The following is a 10,851-nucleotide window of genomic DNA, read 5'->3' on the forward strand; positions in this document are numbered from 1 at the left end:
GATGTCCACAGCCTTCCCTACCCATCACCCACTCCCAAGGGCTGGGAAAGAAAGGGACACACAGGCTGTTTATGTGTGAGACAGTGAATAAATTTACTTTAATTTAAGTCTCGGAAATGTGTTTGTATCTTGTGGTCTGTTCAGTTAGGTGGCTGAGCTGTCACCCAGTCCTCCCTGACCTGTCTTTCCTGCTCCCACAGCCCTCGAGCAAAGATGACTAAGCCATACATGGTCTCTATCCTAAAAGGTCACAGGCTCTGGGAAAGGAAGACGGAGTACAGATGGAGCCATCTGCCCTGGGATGGGGACCACAGCGGATGTGAGCTACTGAGGAAGATAGACATGGGAGGCCGGGCGTGGTGGCACACGCCTTTAATCCCAGCAGTCTGAGAGGGATAAGGAGGACTGCTGTGAGTTCGAGGCCACCCTGAGACTCCATAATGAATTCCAGAGTGAGACCCTACCTCAAAAAAACAAAAAAACAAAACAAAACAAAAAAAACCCACTGAAATAAAAAAAAAAAAAAAAAAAGCAAGGGAGACTGTCTTGGGGAAGATGCCCCTGAGATGAGCTGTCAATATGGGCTTTCTCTGGGATCAGAGCAATGGGGGGGGGGGGGTAGAATCAGAGGAGAGGTGCTAAGGGTGGGACCTAATAGCTAGCCTGGGATGTGACTCCACGACAAGGCAGGAGTAGGGTCCTGGGTCACTGCCCATCAGTGACCTGAAGGGCAAACCTGCTCAGATCTCTCTAGCAGCTGGTCCCCATGGAGACTGAAGCCAATCAGGAAGGGATCAGGAAACATGCAGACCAGGAACACTGTGGGGTCAGATTGCGGGGGGTCTGTGTCCCCTCAGCCTTATCTGGACCCTGTTGTGTCCCTTCCCAGCAAGCACAGCATAGCTGTCGCTGAAATGGGCACCCCATCCCAGGCCCCCACCTCACCACGCCGCAAGATCTTCTGGGATACACACCAGCCAGACCTATACCTGCTCTTCCGCTCCTAGGTTACAAGGGTCAGTTCCCCCACATCTGGACAGGTAGAGCCCAGGTTGTTGTTTTATTTTTTTCCAGCAGCCGCCAGGATGGAGCCAGACTCCCTTCCTGGGAAAGTGTCTGCCCGGCTCAAGTTGCCTGAAATGGGCACCCGGCATGTGAACAAACAGAGCCTGGGCAGCGGGGTGCGGCTGGGGCCCTGAGCAGGGGTGCGCTATCCGGGTGGGACTGTCCTCGGGCCTCCTCGGAGCTTGCTGAGATCATAGGCCCTGGCTTGCCCGATGACTGCATACACCTCTAACTTCTCAGCCTCTGGCTGGCCTGCCCGTGATCAGCCAGGCTGACGTGGTCTCAGAGCCCCCCAATGATCTTTGCTCTCCTGCAACACATTACCCTCCAGGAAGACTACACCATGGCCTTCCATTCCTTGATCCACACTGAAGGGACTGTGCTGTCCTTGTCATTGTCCCAGAGCTCACACTTTTCTCTTTCTTTTTTTTTTCAAGGTAGGGTCTCTCTGTCTGTCTGTCTCTCTCTCTCTCTCTCTCTAGCTCAGGCTGACCTGGAATTCACTATGTAGTCTCAGGCTGGCCTCAAACTCACAGCCATCCTCCAGCTCTGCCTCCCAGTTGCTGGGATTAAAGCCGTGTGCCACCTTGCCTGGCTAATATTAGTATAGTGCCAAGGACAGGCTGGCACACTGTGGGTGCTCAGTAAGGATAGTAGCCCCTGGTCATGAGTCTGTGATGGGAAGACATCTAACCAGTCTGAACCTGCTGTATTCCCTGTTCCTCCCCACCCTGAAGGTTTGACTTAGACACACATCTAGATTCAGGGCACCATGGAAACTCAGCTGTCCTTTCTCTACTCCATTTATTTTACCTTTTATTTATTTATTATTATTTTTCTGGTTCTTCAAGGTAGGGTCTCACTCTAGCCCAAGCTGACCTGGAATTCACTATGTAGTCTCAGGGTGGCCTCGAACTCATGGCGATCCTCCTAGCTCTACCTCCTGAGTGCTGGGATTAGAGGTGTGTGCTACCATGCCTGGCTCCACACCATTTACAATGAAGGGACTGAAATAATCCACATCCCACTCCCCTCACTTGTGGAACTGGCCACGGGAGAGCCTTATAACCTGGGAAGAAGGCAGCCAATTTGGCTTCACAGCATGCTTCTGGGAAAGGGGTTTGATGAGGGTGGGGGGACTCATCAATCTCATCAATGGGGGTGGGCAGCTGTGGACCCAGGATCTGGGCCCCTGGAGAGGTCGTCCTTCGACACATTCTTTCCCAAGACCAACTTCACAGCTCTCCGTGGGCATCTTCTGTAGTTCAAGAGGGCTTTAAACTTGCCTCAGCCAACCTCCTAAGTAAGCTGGTGTTAGAGACCTTTTGCCACCATGCCTGGCTAAGAGCTTTCTGTGTTCCCCTGGCAGGGGTACTATTACACAGGACTGGACTGGGCGGTGGAGGTCCCTGCATGCCCCTAAGACTGTCCTGTGCAGGACTCCCTTGGACCCAAGGTCATTCTGGGACCCCCTACATGTTCCCCTTGCTCAGGGAGCCTGGGCCCGTAGGGTTAGTGTGGTGTGCCAACCTCTCCCTGTGGGTATTTAAAAAAAAAAAAACAAAAAACCAGTGACTACACTCTTAAAGTTTCTCTCCATTTCCTGTCGGTTGGGTCTCAACCTGACAGGCATCCCCTCTCACCTCTCCATCACCATCTCCTCCGGCCCCTTCCCCCAATCCCACCTAATCAGCCCACCGAGTGGCGTCCCCTCCAGGCTTCCAAGTCTCACTGTGGGGATTTGGGGCGGGGGCCGGAGGGGGAATCCTTCTCAGCCCCTGCCTCTCTGTTCTCTTTCAGGGAAGTCCCCCCAACTCCCTTCTTGAAATACCCCACCCTGTTGGATTCCCCTCTCCTCTAGCTGGGGGCTCAGGGACCTGCCCCCCCCCCCCAGCAAACTTGGCTCCTTTTAGCTCCCCTCCCTCCTGGGCAGAGGCAGGGCGTTCAAGTCCATTTAATCTTGGCAGAATGCAATTTCCTGCTTCAGGGAGCTGGCGGGTTTAGGAGGTTTAATGAGGGGGGAGGGGGGAGACAGGGAAGAAGAGAGGCTGAGTCGGGGGCTGGGAGATGGAGACTGAGAGTCCCTGAGAAGGGTGGTCCGGGAAGCTTCCAGAATGCCCGGGGTGTGTGTGTGTGTGTGTGTGTGTGTGTGAAGGGGGTGTCTTTGGGATCACACAGGGGTCAGCATGTCAGCTTTCATCTCCCACCAGTAGGCCAGGGGCCCTATCTGCAACCTCCCCACCCCCAGCTATGGGGCTCAGAACGGGAGGGGATAGTGGGGGGACCCACTGTCAACAAAATAAGGGAGGGTAAAGAGACCGTGCATTGTGGGCACAGGGGACATGGGTATGGCCCAGGGGCAGTGGGGGGGGGGGTCCAGGTCCAAATCTGGAAGTGGGTGGGGGAGGGGCCTAGGGAAACCGTGCCGAGGGGTTAGGTGGAATATACACGTTGGGTGGGTCCCAGGAGGGGAGGGGAGCTTGTGCAGCTGGCAGGGCCCAGACCCCCCAGGGGGTGGAGTAGCTGCCAGGTTGGAATTTCAGCCCAGAATGGGATGCTTATCTGTGCGCTGCCACCAAGGAGGCTGAGGAAGATAAGGGGACAAAGGGGCCTCTGAGCTCCGGAAGCCCCACACCTGGTGGGAGCAGGACAGCCCAGAGCCCCGGCCTGACACCTGGAATCCAGACAGCCCCTGGGGGAGACTGAGGCTGGCTGTCCTGCTATGCTCCCTGTCCAGCGAACCCATTTGGCCTGGGTCCCTAGCCTACCCTCGGTGGTCTACCCCACCTGGCTCGTCCGAGACCCTTAGAGGGGCCACAGCCCCTGGAGGGCCCTCAGCGAGAAGGCCAGAGAAGGGTGTTCAAGGACCCGTCCTAACCCACAGGAGGCAAGCGAGGGACTAGGTGCAGGATCCCTTTGGGGGCAGGCAGTGTGGCACCCTCCAAGAGCAGTGCCCTTACCTGGGCAAGCTCTGCTAAGCCGAGGGCCCCCCCGGAGCAGGGTAGAGCAAGCAGGGTTTGGAGGCTCAGCAAGGCAGGGCCAAGGCTACAAGAAGCACCTCAAGTTCAGCTTACAGCCAGAGCCCCGCTTTTCCTACTGGGAATGCTCAATTTGGGGGGTGCTAGGAGGAAGTATGATGGAGTCCACTGAGGCACACACCCCCCCCTTGCACTTCTCTCAGAGTCATTAAGGAGGAGTCTCACTTGTTTTGTTTTTAAATTTTAAGGAGATTTCTCTCTTTTATTTTATTAATGATTTTTCGAGGTAGGGTCTCACTCGAGCTGGGGCTGTCCTGGAATTCCTTGTGTAGTCTCAGGGTGGCCTTGAACTCTCGAACTCACGGCAACTGTCCTACCTCTGCCTCCCAGAGCATGCCACCGCACCAGGCTTGAAGCCTCACTTTTGGAAGCAGGTTCCCCACCTCAGCCCAGGGGTCTGTGAATGGCAGCCAAGTTTGTAGAGGACCAAAGGAGGGGAGGGAAGACGGTATGACAGGGACTCTGCCTATTGCCCTGTGACTTCCCTGAAATGTCAAGGTTTCCTAGTTTGCCAGTCCTTATGAAAGCAGTGTGTTTTGAGGCAGGTGCAGTGGTGGCGCACGCCTTTAAACCCGGCACTTGGGAGGCAGAGGTAGGAGGATCACTGTGAGTTCAAGGCCAGCCTGAGACTACATAGTGATTCCAGGTCAGCCTGGGCTAGAGTGAGACACAATCTCGAAAAAGCAAAAAAGGAAAAAAAAAAAAAAAAAGAAGAAGAAGAAGAAAGAAAGCAAGCAAGCATTGTGTCTTATAGAGGTGTCTTGTCCCTCTGGGGAGAATAACTGTCAGTCAACCAACAGACTGCTTTCAGAGGCAGCAGAGGCCCCACAGGCTGTGGGCTCCATGAACACTCTGCTTGCCTTTTCACTGATGCCCCAGCTACCAGGCTGTCTGGGTCTTTAGGTGACATTGACCTCCCTCTCTCAGGCCTCTGGGCACACTGCCTACTTGGTCCCCAAGTCAGGAACTGTCCCTACTGTTCTGAGAGCTGACACCCGGGGCCTCTTATCTGGCAGACTCCCGCAGCCCCGGTACATAACCATAACCGTTAGGAGGAACTGTAGGCTGGACAATCAGGGGTCAGGGCCATGGCCTATTTAAGGAAGGAAACACGTGTGCGACCCAGGAGTTCCAGGCAGCCTGCTTCACTGGCACAATGTTCCCATGACAACCTGCAAGCAGGCTTTCTCCCAGGGGGTCACTGAGGTTGCGTTTCCCAGAGGAGGCTCCAGTGGGTGTGAATGTGGGTGCCCCGCTGTTGTTGATGGGGCCTGGATACCTGACAAGTAGAGGAAGGAGGTGGTGGCAGGAGATGGGGGGCTGGCTATGGGCCACCGTAGTCCAAGCAGGCCTCCTGTGTATTGGATGAAAAGACAGATACTTGCTGGGCATGGTGGTGCATGCCTTTAATCCTAGCACTTGGGAGGCAGAGGCAGGAGGATCGCCGTGGGTTCGAGGCCACCCTGAGACTACATAGTGAATTCCAGGTCAGCCTGGGCCATAATGAGACCCTACCTCAAACAACAACAACAACAACAAAAAAAAAAAAAAAGGAAAGACAGATACTCAACTGCTTTCTCATGTAGGTGATGGCATCTGGGTCTCCCTGTCACCACTGGGGAGAGCCAGTCAGTTGTAAAAACATGGGAAGAATGGGGGCTGGAGAGATGGCTCAACGATTAAGGCACTTGCCTGCGAAGCCAAAGGCCTCAGATTCAACTCCCCAGGACCCACATAAGCCATATGCACAAGGAAGTGCATATGTCTGGAGTTAATTTGCAGCAGCTGGAGGCCCTGATGCACCCATTCTCTCTCTCTCTCTGCTTCTTTCTTCCTCCCTCCCTCCCTCTCTTTCTCAAATAAATAAATAAAAATAAAATATTAAAAACAAACAAAAAAGGGGCTGGGCAGATGGCTCAGCAGTTATGGTGCTTGCCTTCAAAGCCTAATGACCAGAGTTTGATTCCCCAGTACCCACATAAAGCCAGATGGCCAAAGTGGCATGTGTAGTAGCTGGAAGCCCTGGAGGGCCCATTCTGCCTGTCACTCTTCTATCTCCACAAAACAAACAGGCTGGAGAGATGGGTCAGCAGTTAAGGTGCTTGCTTGCAAAGCCTAAAGGCCTGGGTTCTACTCCTCAGTACCCACATAAAGCTAGATGCACACAGTGGCACATGCATTTGGAGTTCACTTGCAGCGGCAAGAGGCCCTGACACATGTGTTCCTTTTCTCTCTCCTTCTCTTTCCTTGCAAATAAATAAATTATATATATGTATATATGACTTTTTGTTTTGTTTTCTGAGGTAGGGTCTCATTCTAGCTCAAGCTGACCTGAAGTTTACTATGTAGTCTCAGGGTGGCCTCGAACTCTCGGTGATCCTCATACCTCTGTCTCCCAAATGCTGGGATTAAAGGCATGTGCCACAATGCCCAGCTTTTTTGTTTGTTTGTTTTGTTTTTCTTTTTTTAAAAAAATTTTATTAGCATTTTCCATGATTATAAAAAAATATCCCATGGTAATTGCCCCCCCACTTTCCCCTTTGAAATTCCATTCTCCATCATATTACCTCCCCATCTCAATCATTGTACTTACATATATACAATATCAACCTATTAAGTACCCTCCTCTTGTTTTGTTTTTTAAGGTAGAGTCTTGCTCTAGCCCAGGCTGACCTGGAATCCACTATGGAGTCTCAGAGTGGCCTCATTTACAATTTACAGAGATCAATTTACAGAGATCCTCCTACCTCTGCCTCCTGAGTGTTGGGATTAAAGGCGTGCGCCATCACACCTGGACCTAAGTAAAAATATTAAAACAAACAACAAAGACTTGTCTTTGGCTGGGGTCCAATGCAGTGTCCTTGGTCCCTTGTCTAAGGGGCACCAAGTGCTTAGTTACCCAGCTGGCGGGGCAGCTGGAGCAGGGGCACGTGATGTTGGAGACAGTCCATTCCCAAGGAGGGAAGCTGAGAAAAAGAGGGTGAACTGTGGAATTGGTCTCCAGATAATCAAGCCTGGAGTGACCAACCCTCCTTCCCATACCTGGCTGTACCCTTAAAATAGCTGTGCTGACGGGCTGGAGGGATGGCTTAGCGGTTAAGGCGTTTGCCTGCAAAGCCAAAGGACCCAGGTTCGATTCCCTAGGACCCACGTTAGTCAGATGCACAAGGGGTGCATGCGTCTGGAGTTCGTTTGCAGTGGCTGGAGGCCCTGGCGAGCCCATTCTCTCTCCCTCTTGCTCTGTCAAATAAATAAATAAAAATTAAAAATTAGGAAAAAAAGAATAACTGTGCCAAGACTGGAAGGAGGTATCAGAAAAGAGTTGGGGGTTCCTGGTTTCAGCCAAAGGGCTGTCTTAAGTCTTCTGTCCCCCAGACAGGTGCTGGAGGAGAGGGTTAGCTGCCTCATGGTTGAGGCTGATATTGCAGGACTGAAGGGCACGGTAGATGACGGAGGTTAGATCAACTCAGGCTGGACAACACAGCAGTGGGAGGCACTTTAAGAGAACACGAACCTGGGCCTGGTACCACATGCTTGTAATGCTTGTGATCCCAGCCCTGTGAACGCTCCGTCAAGAAGATCCCAAGTTCCAGGCCAGTCTGGGTGGCACATCAAGACCTCATCTGAGAATGCTGCCCCTTGCTGCACCCCTTCTGCCTGCCAACGAAAAGGGAGACAAAACTAGCAGTTGCCGGGGAAATGATAGAGTGGAGGGAAGCCCCCATGGGACCATACACGGTGGGGAAAAGGTGAGACCAAGAATCAAGAATCTAGCCAGGGACCTGGGCGTGGTGGCGCACGCCTTTAATCCCAGCACTGGGGTGAGGGGGAGCAGAGGTAGGAGGATCACCGTGAGTTTGAGGCCACCCTGAGACAACATAGTGAATTCCAGGTCAGCCTAAACTAGAGCGAGACCCTCTTGAAAAACCAAGAAAAAGAACAAAGAGAAGACACTGCATAGAAACCTTGGGAAGCTGTAGGGCATCAGTTTTTCCTTAGAGATTGTGAGCAGCCACCCATCAGTGGGGTGGGCTGCCTCATCTGGAGTAGTAATGCTTCCCTGAGTCCCTCTACCTGTGTTTTGGGTGGATGAGCTGGATCCGCCAAGGCTAGGCTGGCCAGCAGTGTTGCTTAAGTCTCAGAGATCCTCCTTGCTGTGAGCTGTGACCACTGTGGCTGAGGTGAATGGCAAGGGTGGCATACAGTAATTGTAGGTAGAGACTTGTAGATGCATGAACCCATTCTTCTGGGGGACAGGGTCCTCCAAGGTAATCTGTAGGTTCTGGTGCTAAGAGAGCAGAGTGTGTTGAGCTAGAGAGTTGGCTTAGCAGTTAAGATGTTTACCTGCAAAGCCAAAGGACCCAGGTTCGATTCCCCAGCACCCATGTGGAGCCAGATGCACAAGGTGGTGCGTGCCTCTGGAGTTCGTTTGTAGCAGCTGAAGGGCCTGATGTGCCCACTCTCTCTGCCTCTTTCTCTCAAATAAATTAAATCGATAAAAAGAAACTAGAGCTGAAAAATTTCTAGTAACAATCTATGGCTTCTGAATGCCAGGGATGGGATGCCTTGCAATGAGTTGTTGGCCAAGGAGGTCGCTGATAACCCCAAAATATTACAGGCCGTTGCTAAGGCTCTTGGTTTCCTACCAGGAATAGATGGTAAGACCCTATTGCTGAAGACTCCACATACTTGGGCTGCAATGTCATTAAGAAACCCTACTGGAGTTGAGCTGAAAACCTTCTCCATGTACAACAGCTGACAGAAAGCTGGAAAAGACTGTGCTGCATGCAGTTCAATGGGAGAGAGAGAAATCCCCAGTGGAGATATTCAACAGTGGACACTGCAAGCCTTATATTTGGCCAGCCAGGCCAAATGAGCCAACGGGTGCAATAGTGGCATGTCTGTTATGGGGGAAACCAACTGCCCTCTAATTGGACTGGAGACCCACTCCATGGGAGGGAATACATCCCTGATACTGAAAACCTACAACAGGGGTAGTCATGAGCTCTAGGGGTGTAACGTCTGCTGCTGTCTGGCTAAATGTACATACATACTATGCTTATCAAACTGTCCAGTGAGCACTTTTCTTAATGTTCATACCCATATATTAATGCTACTCTCACTTTTCGTAGAGAATCTTCTCTTTTCAGATGGCAGTGACTTTGGGATGACTCAGAAGGCACCATGGTGCTGAGAAGAAGTAACAGAGGAGTGCTCAGCACTGAAACATTTCTATCATACCTTCCAAGGCTCAGGGTCTATGGCAAAAGACATGGCAGAAAGAATGTAAGAGCCAAAGGAAGGGTAGGACTCCTTACAACATGCTCCCCCCAGACACGAAATGGCCTAGATATCCATGACCTCACAGTGCCTGACACTACCTACACAAGACCATCATAATAGGAGGAAAAGATCATGACATCAAAATAAAAGAGAGACTGATTGAGATGGGGAGGGGATATGATGGAGAGTGGAGTTTCAAAGGGGCAAGTGGGGTTGGGAGGGAATTACCATGGGTTATTGTCTACAATTATGAAAATTGTCAATAAAAATTAAATCACAAAAGAAAGAAAGAAAGATAATTAGGACTGGAGAGATGGCTTAGTGTTTAAGTCATTTACCTGCAAATCCTAAGGATCCAGGTTTGATTTCCCAGTAGCTACATAAAGCTAGATGCACAAGGTAGCACATGAATCTGGAGTTCATCTGCAGTGGCTGGGATCCCTGGCACTCCCCTTCTCTCCGTCTGCCTTCCTCTGGCTCTCTCTTTCTCTCTCTCTGTCTCTTTCTCTCAGGTAAGTAAAATAGAATATTGAAGAAAAAAGAAATTTAGGGCTGGAGGTCAGCCTGGGCCAGAGTGACACCCTACCTTGAAAAACCAAAAAAAAAAAAAAAAAAAGTAATTTAGGCTGGATGTGGTGGTACATACCTTTAATCTCAGCACTCAGGAGGCAGAGATAGGAGGAGTGCCATGAGTTTGAGGCTAGTTTGAGACTACATAGTTAGTTCCAAGTCAGCCTAGTCTAGAGCAATACCCCACACTGAAACAAACAAAAAAAAAAGTGGGGCTGGAGAAATGGCTTAGTGGTTAAGCACTTGCCTGTCAAGCCTAAGGTTTGAGGCTCGATTCCTCAGGACCCACGTTAGCCAGATGCACAAGGGGCGCACGCATCTGGAGTTCTTTTGCAGTGGCTGGAGGCCCTGGCGTGCCAATTCTCTATCTATCTGCCTCTTTCTCTCTCTGTCTGGCGCACTCAAATAAATTAAAAAAAACAAAGTGGGCAGAGTGTGAGATTTGTTCCCCTCCCTGTCTCTACCCCTCCCTGGACTCTTATCCCTCCATCTAGGCTGGTCCGTGCTCCTTCCGGCAGCAAACTGGAGCTTTGTAGAAACTTGTCCTCGGATTAAGGCTTAAATCGGAGTTTCAGGAGGGGGTGGGGTGGGGAGGAAAACCTGCCAGGCTAGCCATGTGTCCAGAGTTACAAGAGCCACATAGGAAGCCTGTCTCCCCACTTCCAAATCCATGGCAGATCATCAATGGATCAGGTTCAAGAGGAGGTCTGGGGAACCCTGACCACTTTCAAACACATCTAGCAGCACCTGCAAGATCCAGGCCTCCACCCTAGAAACTCACAGCTACCTTCCTTCCACCCAACTAGCCAAAGGGAGAGATTCTTTTTTCTTTTCTTTTCTTGACAACTTCCGTGATTGTAAACAATATCCCATGGTTAATTCCCACCCTTCTCCC

Source organism: Jaculus jaculus, chromosome 17 (assembly GCF_020740685.1).
Source record: "Jaculus jaculus isolate mJacJac1 chromosome 17, mJacJac1.mat.Y.cur, whole genome shotgun sequence".
NCBI classification, from domain to species: Eukaryota; Metazoa; Chordata; class Mammalia; order Rodentia; family Dipodidae; genus Jaculus; species Jaculus jaculus.